We start from the raw sequence: 15,583 nt of genomic DNA on the forward strand, positions 1-15,583 counted from the left end.
ATATGGTCAACCAAATTCTATTTTAATCTCTGTCATTGACTAGCTGTGTGACCTTTAGGAAATTACTACCTTACTGTAGCCTCTGTTTTCTCATTTGTACAATAATAAAGAGGCTGAATCTCCAAAATAGTATCTATGTAAAAGGAGCCTCATTTTAAAATATTAATGAAATGCTTGGCTATATATATATATCTTTCAAATATATGTACATATGTACATACACACATTCTAAGTTAGAAGCTAAAAAATAAGGTTGCAGATAATGACTGTATATTACAATATTTTCAGTAATAAAAACCTTATCTGATCCAAATTCATCAACACTGAAGAAAAACAAACTCAGTGAAGCATTTAAAGGTATTATTTTTTGTGAAGTCAAATTCTCTGAAAGGTCAAAATCCTTTCCAAACAGTGCTACTCAGAGAGAATCCAAACTTATTTGGGAGTATTATAGGTAAATTTTGCAAAAGAATTCACAACTCCTCTTCCTCCTTTCTTCTTCAGAGACCTTTAATTTTGACCACATTGAAACATGTGACATGGCATACAATATCATCTTTCTCTCTGTCTTCTTTTTTTTAAAAATAGCACATTTTCAATATATATTAGTTGCTATTCTAGCATAGCGGCAATGGGATTTGATGTCATGAAAATGGTAGCCCACAAGAGAAACACATTACAAAAGCAACTCCTTTCCACCCTTCCCTCCCCTGAAATAATAACAATTTGCTAAATTGTTGGGAAGTTGTTATAATTCCTTTTCCAAATTATTACTCGCCCTTTAGATTAGAAATGAGGCTCGGGTTAGCAATCAGCTATAAATGGTAGGATTTTTCAAGTAAGAAGCACTTGTCTGATTGTGAAGTGGAGGCCATTACTGCCTTGATTGGGCCTTTTTTTTCTTCAGCTTGCTTGATTTGTGGTTGAGAGCGCATATTCACTCCTGTACTGTGAGCAATCAGAGCCTCCCCGTCTCCTTTTTGCCCAGCGATTTAGGGTCCACTACTTTGGCACAGCTGCCACCTTTTAGCCTCCATCATTCAGAATATATCTCTTTTTTAAAAAGTGGGGGGATGGGAGCAGGTAACGAATGTACATTTGGCTTATTAACGTGCCTATTTTATATTTTCAGAGAGGAGTTTTTCACTCTAAATAACTGTCATGTTGGAACTTGAACTTCTACACTCAATAAATAAGTTTGGAAAGCAACTTGAAGCTTGTTAGAGTGTATTTTCCATTTCTCTATCCAAAAAACAAACAAAAAAACAAACAAACAGGCATAGTGGTACAAAGCTGGGGCTGTGGCATTAGAGAGCACACTCAACTTTAACACTAGCATAGTCTTTGTTCTCTGGAAAATAATACAGAAACAAGAGCTTTCTTGTTTGCTTTGTTTTAGAGGGCATTTTATAAGTTTTTCACCATATTTAAAGCCTATAGAAAGAAGGTATTTAAAAACTCTTGAAAATAGAAACTTACATTATCGGGTTCAAAAATTACTTAATACTTCCTCTAAGTTAAAAAGATCTATTCTTGTCAACAGTAAGGGATATTTTTATTAGGAGTTAAACTCAGCGCATTTTACACCTTGAAACTTATTAGAGAATCACCAAAGAAACTGGACTTTCAATGCTGGAATGAGCTGATCATCTTCAAATAACAATACACATGTAAGAATCTATGCCCTACACCCCTCTTCTGCTCCTGTTCCCCCAAATTAAAATGTCCAAATAACTTCCATGAAATGAATTTTCTTAAAAACACTCTCGAGTCTGGGTCATAATAAACCTGTGTAATAAAAAGAAGTTCACAAAGATTAATACCATCTGGTAGGTAGTAACTCCCCAAAATCTGAGTTAAAACTCATAATGAATTTTTCACCAGTTTTCTTGAGTTATAATTTGCCAACCATAAATTCATTCATTTAACGTATGATTTAATAAACTTTTGTATAGTTCTAGAATTGCACAACTATCATTGCAACCTAATTCTAGATTATTTCTATCATACTAAAAATAAATCTTACACCCATTTACAATCACTCTCCATTCTCACCCCCAGCCCTGTGCAACCATGATTCTATTTTCTATTTCTATATGTTTGCCTTTCTTGGACATTTCATATAAATGGAATAATATGATATGTGTCCTTTTATGTCAGGCCCTTTCATTGAGATATTTTTAAGGTTTGGAGTTTCCTCCATACTGTAGAATGTACAGTCCTTTTTTTCCTTTTTAGTGATGAATAGTATTCCTTTGTACGAATGCATCACATTTTATCTATTCATCCGGTGACAAACATTTGGATGTGAATTGTTTCCACTTTTGGGATATTCTTCTTATTACTGTTACAGACATTTCTATATAGATCTGTGTGTACACATATGTTTTCATGTGTAGATACCTAGGAACAGAACTGCTGAATCATAAGATAAACCTATGTTTAACTTTTTAAAAACTGCTAACCTGTTTTGCAGATGTTTGCATTATTATACATTCCCATCACAATGTATAAAGTTCCTATTTTACCACAACCTTACCAACACTTGTTATTGTCTGTCTTATTTGTTCTAGCCATTTTAGTGTGTGAAAATTTTATCTAGTGATTTTGATTTGTATTTCCCTAATGACTAATGATGACAATGTTTTCATGTGCTTATTAGCCATTTGCATGATTCTTTGAAAAAATGTCTCTTTAAGTCCTCTGCCCATTTTTTCATGTTTTAAAATTATTACTAATGAGTTGTAAGGATTCTTTATATATTCCGAACATAAGTCCCTTATTAGACATATGATTTGCAAATATTTTGTCACAGTCTTCAGGTTGACTCCTCAGTTTCTTGATAGCGTCTCTAAAGCACTGAAGTTTTTAACTTTGAGCAAATCTTTTTTGAACTCTTAATGGAGAACAATATCCCATCAGTTCCTAATATAATTGTTTAAAGAAAGTCAGAGTAAGATAGAAAAGTAAAAGGTTAAAAACAAAATCAACAATCACATTCATGTCAGTTTGAGAAGAAAGAAGTTGTTTTGCATTACATTTCCTTTAAAGTAATATAAAAGTTTTCACTAAAACAAGTTTGTTGTTGTTGTTGTTTTTTAAAATCTTCATTTCTAATTTCGTATTCATCATTAAATCTTTTCCTTGCTAGGTCAACAGAATCTCAAAATTCAGCCTTGCCCAGGTCACAAGTGGTTTTGAACAATGCATATGTAAATGAACCCAACGACACAAAACCCCACTCTCTGTGCTTCTCCCTCTGAGTAACAGTAAATGAGAGGAAAAATCAGGATGTAAAAAAGCTTATTCTCAAGCAAGAGACTCTGAGCTTTGCCCTCCCAGGCCTACTGCAGGATGTTATTTGTAAAATGCTTTCTTCTAAGCAATACTCACAAACGTGATTACCAGCAGCAGTACCTTTACAGTCATTGCTGAATATTAAGCTCACCAGGCAAATGTGGTAGAAATGTGGACAAAACTATTGGTAATTAATTCATTTACTTTGGAAGTTCCTTGGTAAGGGGTCAGAGGGCAGATGTGGGGAGCCTACCTGTAAGGAAAACCCAAAACATTTTTGTAATCTCCACGGTTCAGCTCTAAAGTAGCAGAGGTACATGTACCTTGCTTTTAGCAATAAAATTGATAAGCATTTCATTATTTTCTAGAGACTACAATTTAAAACCCCTTGCAGTGAATCCTTTTAGAAATCAAGTTATCAACTTTTAATGAATTTACTTTGTAAGTCCAGATTTCCGTCTGGTATCTGTTGTATCTCACAAGCAAGATATAACTATAACACAATTTGGTTGCTCTAGAAGCCTCTCATTTCTCTCCTACCCTTTTACCAATAAGAATTTAGCCAACAACACCCAATAAACACAACATACAATTGCACAAAACATTAAGGACTCTTATTTGACTTAGTGAACTTAAAAGTGTTTCTTTTTTACAAGAACCGTGGATATAACTAAGAATTCAGTAATTATCATTATTATATTTTATCTTATAGCTGCAAATGTTGCAAATATAATGTTAAAAGTGGCAAGTGCTGTATGGCCTGAATATTTCCATCAAATTTCATTGTACACAGTAGAAAGAAGTCATTATTTCTATTATTTTTATACTTGACTTGGTAATACGAGACACCTGGATTACTTTTTTAAAAAGTGACTTTCAATGGAGACTCTGCTAAGAATATGATTCAATCTTAAAGACAGGTTAATCCTTTTTTGACAGAATTGCATAATTTCAAATCCATACACTGAAACCTAAACTGAAGGATGGTGCAGTTAAAGCTCTTGATTGTAATCAACCCAGTGACATTGAAAAGCAGTGCTAATAAGCAAGGAATTAAAATAGAAAGGCCTATTAAGAATAGTCAAGTTTCACCAGAAATAAAACTAGGTTAGTTGAGAATAAGAAATTGTCTCAATAAATGTAAAGTAACTAAAGCGGTGCCTAGTAGTTTTTATAAATGAAAATGGAAATGGCATAGCCCCCAAACAATAAGCTATGCTCTGGTAAGAAAAGAATGCCAAATAGAAAGGGGAAAAGACTGTTGATTTCTTTCAAGAACAAATGAAACCATTAGCAGAATAACACCTGTGGTTTGGATCAACAAGACTTATTCTAAAACAGAGTGAATATTCTTTGATTTCTTAAGTGACTGTTATATCAACTGAGCAACTTTATACACAGGAAGGAAAAAAGCCACTTTTCTCTCATCATGAAAGTTCTGCAACAAGGGAAATAGATTTAATTTATCAAAATCCGAGTAAAAGCAGGGCTTATCAGCCTATTTTGTAGTTAGAATACTAACCGTAATAACCCAGGTGTCATTTTTTTGGCCCCCAAATACTATGCAAGACATCAGGGCCCTGAAAAGTGCCTAGTACATTTTCCGGGAGTCTCCAGAAGATACCATGTATAAACTAAGTAAATTGTTTTGAGATATTTGCTTACTACTGTTTACACTGGTATGCTAACACATTTGTTAACCTTCACTTGTGCTTCTATTATATACTGTAGTGTATACCAAACACCACCGTTCCTGTCAGAAACTAACACTGCCTCCTTTCAGGGACCTGATGTTCCCTTCATGCCCTATCACTGCTCCGCCAAGTGCTGACTATCTCCAATGCACTGAATTCCTCAATGCACCAAAGAAGCATGGTAAAGGGACATATGTCTCCGACTGTTTGCACTACATTCTATTTGATGCATCTGCAGATCTGCCCTTGCTCTAATGTGTTACAGAACTTTTAATACAAAAGTGCTTTATTTCTTCACCTCCTCCATTCCTTCTCCCCCTCCGCTTTCCTCTCCCCTTGTTCTTTCATTTATCCTTCCCCTTCTCCTCCCCCTTCATCTTCTCCTCCTTCAATTTATAGCACTCTCTCCATGGCGATTATCTGAATATTGATCTAAGTGTCAAGCAGCATACAGTACTCAGACTTGCTCCTCTATCCCAGGTTAGCTCTATTTTATAGTTTCCATGTCTTTGCTTAAATTTCTCATCCCTTCATAAAGGTTTTCCACCTTTTCCATTACAAACTTCCATGTCATGAGCTGCCCATGTAAAGGGTGACATGGCAAAAAAACTGCAGGTGCCCTCTCGGTCCTGAGAGTAGGCATTAGCCAACAGCTAGCAAAAAGCAGATTCCTCAGTAATACAGTCGCAAGAAATATAATCTTTCTAGCAATCTGAAAGAGCTTGGAAGTAAATTCTTCCCCACTCAAGCCTCGAAACCAATACCTTTATTGCTGCCTGCTTAGATCCTGAGGCAGAGAACTCAGGCTCAGATACTTGATCCACAGAAATGGTGAGATAACAAATGAATGTTGTTTTAAGTAACTAAGTTTCAGTAATTTGTTATACAATAGAAAACTAATGAAGCTTTCTAAAACTGCCTTAGTGGTTAAGATGCTGGAATCTGGGAACAACTGCCTGGGCTCACAATTCAATTCCACCACTTACTTGAAAAGTTATGTAATCACCTTGTCCTCAGTTTTGTCACATACAAAATGAGATAATAATGGCACTTCTAAGAATAATTGTGAAGATTAAATTAGTTAATACAGGTAAAACATTAGAATAGTGCCTAACACATAGTTAGAACTAAGTGTTTGCTATTATAATAATGATAAACTAGCAAGTAATATAACCTATTAATAAAATAATACTGTTTTTTAAAAATGATAAAATAATAGTAAATAAACATAAAAATACTTATGGTAGATAATATAAAATAACAATACGTTATAGTATCACCATTATTATATGTATCAGAGTAGATCATGTTATATTGCAGTAACAAAAATTGCAAAATCTCAGTGACATTTGGCATCAATATTTATTTTTGCTCATATTAAATGTCCACTGCTGACAGGAGCAGTCTCTATTCATTGTATTCTCATAGACCCAGGCTGATGAAGTAGCTACCATCTTGAATGTTGCTAGCCACTGCACCAGAGTCAAAAAAATGTACTGGAGAGCCTCACATTAGTAATTAAATGCTCCAGCCTGAAAGTGACACACCTCATACCCCACTTCTATTTACAACACATTGGCTCCACACAAATATAAGGGAACCAAAAACATCCAATTCTACCACGTATTCAGAAGTAAAGAGAGAGGCAGAAATTTTGGCAAAAAGCACTAAAGACTACCACACTTGCTACTATTAGTGTTAGTGTTCTACTCTTTAACCTACGAACCAATTTTGATAAAACTAAAAACTAAATTTGAGAAAGAAAACAAAGTGCCAACAACACTCAAAAGGGTTAATCTTAGTTATTCTTGTCTTAAGTTGTTTGAGGCTAAACTTGGACTATCCTAAACCTCCTTTGGATGTAAATTATTAGAAAACAAATCACTGGTGTTTCAATATATGTCAGTTACACCAAGACATGTTTGCCTCTTAATACTACAGATAATTTATTGAACAGTTGTATTATTTTTAGAATGTAACTTATTATAATTCTATTTGTTTTGATATACCACAAAAGCAGATTTTTATTTTATCAAGATAGAAACCACAAACAACATTAAAAACTACAAAGATGATCATGTGTAAATCTTCATTGCATCAGATTGGGGTCTCCAAATTGTAGGGTCATACTCTATTTCTGGAGGTAGCTCCTCCTGCTCCAAGAAGCCAAACCTATAAGCAAGGATTATTCTGGGATGGAAGAAAGCCTCGGAGTCCAGGAGCAGACCTAACTGAGCAGAGTATACGGTTTGTAAAAGCGTTGTCTTTTGACCGGGCACGGTGGCTTAGGCCTGTAATCCTAGCACTTTGGGAGGCTGAGACAGGCGGATCACGAAGTCAGGATATCGAGACCATCCTGGCTAACACGGTGAAACCCCGTCTCTACTAAAAATACAAAAAAATTAGCCGGGCGTGGTGGCGGGCGCCTGTAGTCCCAGCTACCTGGGCAGTTGAGGCAGGAGAATGGCGTGAACCTAGGAGGCGGAGCTTGCAGTGAGCTGAAATCCCGCCACCGCACTCCAGCCTGGGCGTCTGAGCAAGACTCCGTCTCAAAAAAAAAAAAAACAACAACAAAAAAAACTGAAGTGTTGTCTTTTATGACTCACAATGGATCTTCACTTGCTACTTCTGGGAAAAACTTAAATCACTTTTAAAAAGTAGTATACATAAATAGATAAATATTTATCTGATCTTCAGGTGGTAAATGCTTTTTCAAACCTCACTCTAACGAAAATAAATACATTTGGCAATACAAAAAATTAAGACTGATGACAATTGAGAAGTTTTTTCTTTCCTAAAAATAATGAAAATAGAAACAATGTCCATGTAAGTGAAAAAGAATATACCTACTATATATGTGTGCAGAAAAAAGAGTTAAAGTCATTCCATATAAAGAGAATGTGTAAATCAATAAGGGATATTGTTGCAGAAAATTAGCAAAAAAGAGAAAAAGTAATTTATACAGGAAGAAGCACAAATGGCCAATAATATATCTAAAAGATACAATCTATTTAATAATCAAAAATTAAAATTAAAATATTTTGTTTTGACTCTTTGCTAAAAATAAAATGATTTATAATAGCCATTTTTGGTGAACTTGTAGAAAAATGAGGACTAATATTTGATTATTTAATATTTAATAAATTGAGAAAATACTATCTTCAGTAAAAAAATGAAATATTAAAAGTGGTATGATCCAATTTACTAAAATTACAAATAATAAATAATATTTTAGAATACATACACAGAAACACAAACTGGAAATCTATAAACCAAAGTTAATTAAGAAAACGGTTACCTATCTTTGGATAGAAAACTGACAAGTGACTTTGGTTCTCTTAAAAGAAAGATATTTTTCTAAATTTTGAAACAGTCTCAAATTAACAGAACTGTTGTAAGTATGATACAAATAAATTTAATTTGCAACCCTCAAATGGTCATAACATAAACCATGTGAGAGTCAGTTGCCAACATATTACCTCCAATACCTCTGAATACTTTAGTGTGTATTTCCTAAAAATGAAGACATTCATAGGGATACCCAATCACATGAAAACTATCAAAATCATGAAAATAACATTGATACATTACTACTATCTACATTCCCATTTAATTTCCATTAAATGTCCCCCAAAATGTACATTGTAGCAAAATAAAACCAATCCAGGATCACATATTGTATTTAGTTCTCATGTCTCTTTAGTCTCCTTTATTCTGGAATAGTTCCTGTAGTTCCTCAAGCTTTCTTTGACTTTCATAACTTTGTTATTTTGAAGTTTACAAGCAAGTGATTTTTAGATTGTCCCTCAATTGGTGTTTGTCTGGAATTCCTTCATGATTAGATTCTGGTTATGCATCTGTGGCACAAATATCACAGGAAGCAATGATGTATTCTCATTGTACCCTATCAGGTAGTTCACAATTTTGATTTGTCAGCATTACATATCATGTTCACTTTGATCATTTTATTAAAATTGTGTCCTCTAGGCTTCTCCATGTAAAGTTACTCTTCTTACTTGTAATTAAGAAGTGTTTTTATAGACAGATACTTTGGCACTATGCTAATATCCTTTCTCATCAAACTTCTTAATAAACTTCCAAATTTATTAACTGGTTTCTTATTTTGTTTTATTGTAATCTATTAAAAATGCTATTTTGATGCTTAGTTTGTCCTCTGTTTGTGCAGTGGAAGCTTACATGCCTCTTCATTTGTTGAGTACTTCTTTGCTTTCTGTCACAGCAAGGTATTCTGAGCTCATCTTGTATTTTCCTTGCTCCAGTCCTGAACCAAGTCATTTCTCTAAGGAGTCTTGATTTCTTTTAGTGCAGAATGGCATTTAAAAGATAACATTTTAGAGCCAAATATGCTAATTACTTGCTTGTCACTGTTCTTGGGCCGTCAGTATACAGAGCTGTAAAACATTTGCATTTATACCTATATTTACATCTATATTTATTTTTATATGTTCCTATAGTTATTGAAATCTATAAATTAATACCAATGCCTTCAATTCCAAGCAAATCTCACAGGATTCTTTCCCATTTGCATCCTTTTCATATATGCAAATCCCTTCCTTGACAGTGAGAAGCCTAGTTCCCATGATTCTTAGTATTTCTTATTTGACTAATGCCCGTGTGTGTAGCAATCTCCTATTCTACTCAGGATGTGACACCCCACAGCAACCCCCTCCCTCCAAGCCCTTCTTATCCCATTGGAGCTCTGTAAGACATGTTGGGCTGTCTACACACAGGAATGCCCTCCTTACCTTTCTTGGGCTCTAACTCCCCATGCAGGGCAGTCTTCCTATGAATATGCCCTCCTAATTTCTCTTAATCACTAAGGGGAATGGGTAAGGCGTGCCCTTGCTCTGGGCCATTGCAACTCCTAAACCCTTAACCAACTGCCAGGCTCAGCTCCACCTATGGGCTCTGAGATCCAATTGTTTAGGGAGGAAAAATGAAGGACAAATAGGATTAATATTGGTACTTTTTGATATTTTGCAAAGTTCTTACAATAAACATGTATTTGTTTTATAATTTTAAGGGTTTTTTTGTTAATTTAAAGATCAGATTTTGATACATTAGACCAAGGGTTAGCAATCTTTCTGTAAAGGGCCAAATAGTAAATATTTTTGGCTTTGCATTCTATACAATGACTGTCACAACTGTTCAACTCTGCCATTAGGAAAAGCAGATGATCTTAGCTATATTTCAATAAAATTTTATTTACAAAAATGGGCAGCAGATCATATTTGGCCCTTAAGTCATAGTTTGCCAATTCCTGTACCTAGGGTTTGGGTGCAATAAGGCAAAGTTCAAGCCTATGCATGCTCTTTCAACACCTGTGAGATGTTAGACAAGTAGTTTATTATCTCCAAGCTTCATCTACAATTTTTATGAGTCTCTTATGGACTGTCAGTTGTGTAACTACATTGTAAATGGTAAAGTGTTACATAATATACTTACTAAAGATGCTAACCCAGAAACAAGTTATGAGAGGGTGAGATGATTAAAAAGGACACATAAATGATATTAGCTAATGGTTATTTACTAACATGAAAACTGAGTATAAGGAAGACTAACCTAGCAGTGAGTGAGGGGGTGAAAAAAAATGGCCTTAAAGTGAAGAGCTGAGAAATGTTTGTTAGGGCCTAGATACAATACCTGTTGAAACAATTTGATCCAATATAGACTAAGAAGGTAGAGACAGTGAGTCTTTACAACCAATATATCAAGAACAGCAAATGGTAGGGATGGGAAAGGAGAACAGACAGGGAGACGAGGCAGATGAAGAGAGAGAAATGTGAGAATTTTTTAAAATATTCATCTGCATAACAAATTAACAAAACACGTTATTCTGATTCTGCCAATAGGCTATAGCCATTCATACTGAAATTTTTAAAAATACTTAGACTTAAACTGCACATCACACTTTTTGTATCAAGGAAATGAAACAGAAAATAATTGCCTAAGACTTAAGTACATTAATTCAAAAGCCTTAAAAGTCAAAGAAGGGAACATCTACAGATTTCATTAAGGAGTCTATTTAATATAGTATTAATATAAAAATAAGAAAACTTGTCTCCATCTCCTTCTAAATTACTTGCTAGAGATCTGGGAGGACTGGTCAGTCTTGAGAATGTCCTATTGATACTTTCCCCATTGTTTGTTCAATTTTACATATTTATGTTCTTGAACATCATTGATCTATGACAGTAGCTCATGGGTGAGAGATTGCTCAAGACAAAAGGTTCACCATTAACATTTTTAGCTATTTTGAAGATTGCTACAAATTTCCCAGTGAGTCTAAAATTGGTCTAGGAAATTTTATCCTATCAAAAAGAATTCTGTTCTGCCAATGATATGATTTGGTTTATCAGTAAAGACATTAGTTTGGGATCTCAGGAAAAAAAGTGTCATAATGTGAAGGGTTAATAATTTGAGAAAATAAATGGCGTACTCTTTCTTCTCCTCTGTAGCCATTGCCTATCCTCCTTGGAGAAGTGTAGCCACCATTCGTTTCATGAGGTTAATTGTCAAATAAAACAAAATCACAACAGAAAATTATTTTTATGCTTAAAAACAATGGGTCCAGATGTGAGGGGAACAAGTGGGAAATAGAAGCAGAAGCAGTCTGACCCTAAGTTTCTAGTGTTGGCTCTGCTTCTTTCGTAGGACAGGAGATCATTATTTTACTCCTGCTCTACGATAAACATAAAGTACAGTACTCAGCAAACTAGATGTTCAATAAATGAATAAACAAATATAAGACCTTGGATAAGTCATTTACCCTATCTAGAACCATTTTAAAATTTTGAAATAATATTCTCACTTTAATTTGATATGAAGATTTACAACGTGCTCTATCAATGGTAAGTGAAGAGTAGCTGTGATGATGATGGTGATAAATAAAAAATAGAGTTGCTATGTCCCCAGATTCCCCTGCACATTTATTTTCTTTTACTTGAGACATTTTTGACCTTTTCAATATCCAGTGGAAACATAACTTAAATGTATAAAAACATGGAAGCAAATATTTTTCTCTAATTTAGAGAAAGAATGATGTTCCAATCTCATGAGAATCTCAGAGTCAACATTCTTCTAGATAGAGGAAAAATGAGGGATACATAGACAGGAGGGTTGAAACCCATTCTTACGTGAAAGAAGAGGCCTCTACATTTGTTCAGAAAAGATAAGAACAAAATGCTAATGCACTGAGCCAATGGACTGACTGAGGTGCCTGCTTTGATGCTTGGACATAACAATGAAGAGAGCCCCAGTTGCCTGATTCCCAGCCCAATGCTCCAGCCCTTTGTCACTTATTAGACACACTTCCTCTTTAATAAAATTCTAATTCAAGGGTACATGTCAGATGGGGATGATTTGGAAACATTTTAGGGACTGAAGGTTTATCAAAGTACTGTAATGGCCATGGAATGATTAAAAGGAATGTGTGTATTCAAACACAAATGAAGAATGATCTGAGGGTAGGGCACAAGGAATAGCAGATGGTAACTATTAATTATTAGCCTATTACCAAGGCTTCAGTCCAGTAAGAAAGAAGGTATTCTATGTCTGATTCATCATCATCTAACCATTTTACTGCTTTGATTTCTCATAAGAACACTAAAAGAAGACATTTCCTCCTTCTGTTGGTATGTTTGAGAGAGACAATTGTGTGGCAATTTATGTACCACATTAAATTCTTGAACATATATGTCGGAGCACAATAGACACACACACACTCAAAATGCCAAAAACATGAATAATGAACAGTTCTGGAGACACTATTCTGATATCTCTTGTTCTTAATTAATGCAGTTCTATAAGACTGCACTGGCACATGGGGATTGAGACCCCCCTCTCAGCCTTGTCTGCATTGAGGTAGCACATAATAAGCGTGTAGTCAGTTTGTGCCCTAGTCAAACGGTTTTAATAAAACCCTACAAGCACTTCAGATCTGAAACTGGGGGTGTGTGGGAGGTAATGCTAGGCATGAGTTGAGCCCAACTTTATGAATGAAGTGGCTACATGTCATTAATGTTTCAATAGGTCCCCTAACAAGGGTAATTGGATCTCCAGGGAACCTCACCAAGCTTCCAAGTTAAATTTGCCAGTGGTGAGGATGCTCAGGTCTTGAAGGTAAGCGGAACCATTCCTGTTTTACCTTGAACCCAAGGGTCAAGCACGCCTAAGGGAAATAGTTTGAAACTGTCATTTAACATTATCACCGACATGTACTGTATTTCCAAGCAGCCTGCAAAAGGAGCCAGAGATATGCATTCATGGCCCCGAGCTGCAGGGTGGTAGCATGTCACATGTCTGGTAACAGAAGGGGATAACCATCCCAGTACAAACTTGACATATATAAATTGATTACATAAGTGGGCAGTGGTGGTCCTTTCAAGTATTCTCCTTTTGTTTGAGCTTTACAGTAAAATTACCAGCAGCAGTTTACAATTAAGGGGAATAATAATAACTGAATATGCTTTCATCTGCACATACAATTACAATGAACTGCATGCCTTAATAGGATTGTGAAAAATCTGCGTTTGACCCATAGAAAAAAGTAAACATTCTTGTTCTGGATACTATATCATTATCACAACAAAGAGAAACTCCTGAAATCTGATGATTTAAACATCTGGAGAATGTTAATCACTTCAAAATGACGGATGTTTTTTATTTCAGCTTTTGACAGACATACTCCTTTCATAGATAGATGATTATTTACATAAATTACATCATCAATGTGAAAAAAATCAAAATAACTTCAAAGGATAAAATGCTTAATTAAAAAGAGACTTGTATTTCTATTTTTTCTCTCTTTCTCTGTTTTTCCTCTAAAGGAGGAGTAAAAAGGCAAATCTACCAATTCCATTGTAGGTGAATATGTAATGAGGAAGTTGTGTTTTTAAATTTCTTCATGTAGAATACATTTAACTTTAAGAATAAATTACTCAATTTTTAGTATCCTGAAACTTATCAATTACTTTAAATCCACTTCTGATTTCTAAAGTTTCCCTTTTTAAAATGGCAATTTGGGGTTCACTTAGTTATTCCAATAGATGAAACAGAACAGATTCAAGCTCAAGTTGAGTCTGTAATTCACCCTCTCTTTTTGTTCAACTTTCAAATTAGCCTTGGTAGATGGAGGGAAATAAACTTTTAAAGCAACTCAGCACTGAACGAAGAGTTTAATAGATCTTAATTCATTGTTAATGCAGGGGTTCTTCTGTTTTGTTTTTTGTTGTTGTTGTTTTCTGTTTTCGTTTGTTTGTTTTTGTTTTTTAGTGGGACCTGAGAAAATAAAAGTCAAGAGCAGCCCAAAAAGAAAGAATTGAAAACTCTGCCCTTTCAAGGAGCTCTGGCTGCAGTCCCTCAGGGTCGGCCTCTGACTGGCGGCATGCTGCCTTATGCTGGTTGGTAGAACTGGTGCAATTTTGTTGATCCACTACAATTTCCTCGTACACTCAGAACTGATCTGCAGACTGACCTTAGACAATTTGTCTTCTTTCAGGGAGAAATGTCACCCAAAAGGAAGCTATTAAGTCAAGAAGGTAATTGTCTTAGAACAGTCCACTGTATAAACAGAACTTGACCTCAAGTAATTTATTGCTGGTCTCTAACAAAGAGACTTAAGATTTAGGTTTGATATAGTTGAGATCTGAATCTGTCAATACAAAGGGCAAGCCAGAAGCTCGCAGGATTTCTTTTGAGTGGCTGTATTTAGAATATAAGCCAGATCAATATATTGTTCACACAGGAAAGTGGCATTTGGTCATTTAGAATGAAAAGTTCATTTTATTAACAAATCAGAAATTTGTACTTGCACAGTTCAGTCACTTCTTTAATGATTCCTAGATGAATTTTGTGAGGCTAATACCTAAACGTGATATAAAGACTATATTTCCTTGAAAACACTGGGTTAGTTTCGATGCTCAAGATACAGGTATGTCCCACATTGCTAAGAGGTTTACTTTCTTTTTAAAAGAGTGGAAAGTGAAAAGTTAAATTTCTTAATTGAGTGGAATGAATCATGTTACTTGGGGGCACAGAATCCAATCAATGAGCATCTCATAGTTCAGGATCTGAAAGGGTCAAACTGCTAAGCTGTCTCTTGACAATATCTCATGGACCACCTTTGACAGATGGATATTAGAGAGACTTCCAGAAAATAAAAAAAAAAGAAGAGGAGAAGAAAGCAAAGAAAGGGTAAGAAGTATATTAGGAAAACCCTTTAACTCACTTTAAATTCCTTGTTTTATGGTTACTATGGTGAAATTTCCCATTTCCTATTTACAAATGAGGATTTTTCTGCCTTTTCTATTTCAACTCTAAATCCCAGTTCCCTTGATTAATGAATAGCTGGTTCAATGATTCCCTTGTAAGGTCCAGGTATTCTGCTGTGTCTACTTTCATTGGTAAAATTCTCCCCTACCTCCATCTCACCATTTCTAGGCCTTCTCTTTTCCAAGTACCTCTCTCCTCCTCAAGTCCCATCCAATTCACTAACCAGCTCTACCAGCCTGGAGACCACCCACATCCTACAAATGGAAAAGTGCTGAGAACCTGTCAGCCACAGCTGACAG

This window comes from Colobus angolensis, unplaced genomic scaffold (assembly GCF_000951035.1).
Source record: "Colobus angolensis palliatus isolate OR3802 unplaced genomic scaffold, Cang.pa_1.0 Scaffold158, whole genome shotgun sequence".
Classification (NCBI taxonomy): domain Eukaryota; kingdom Metazoa; phylum Chordata; class Mammalia; order Primates; family Cercopithecidae; genus Colobus; species Colobus angolensis.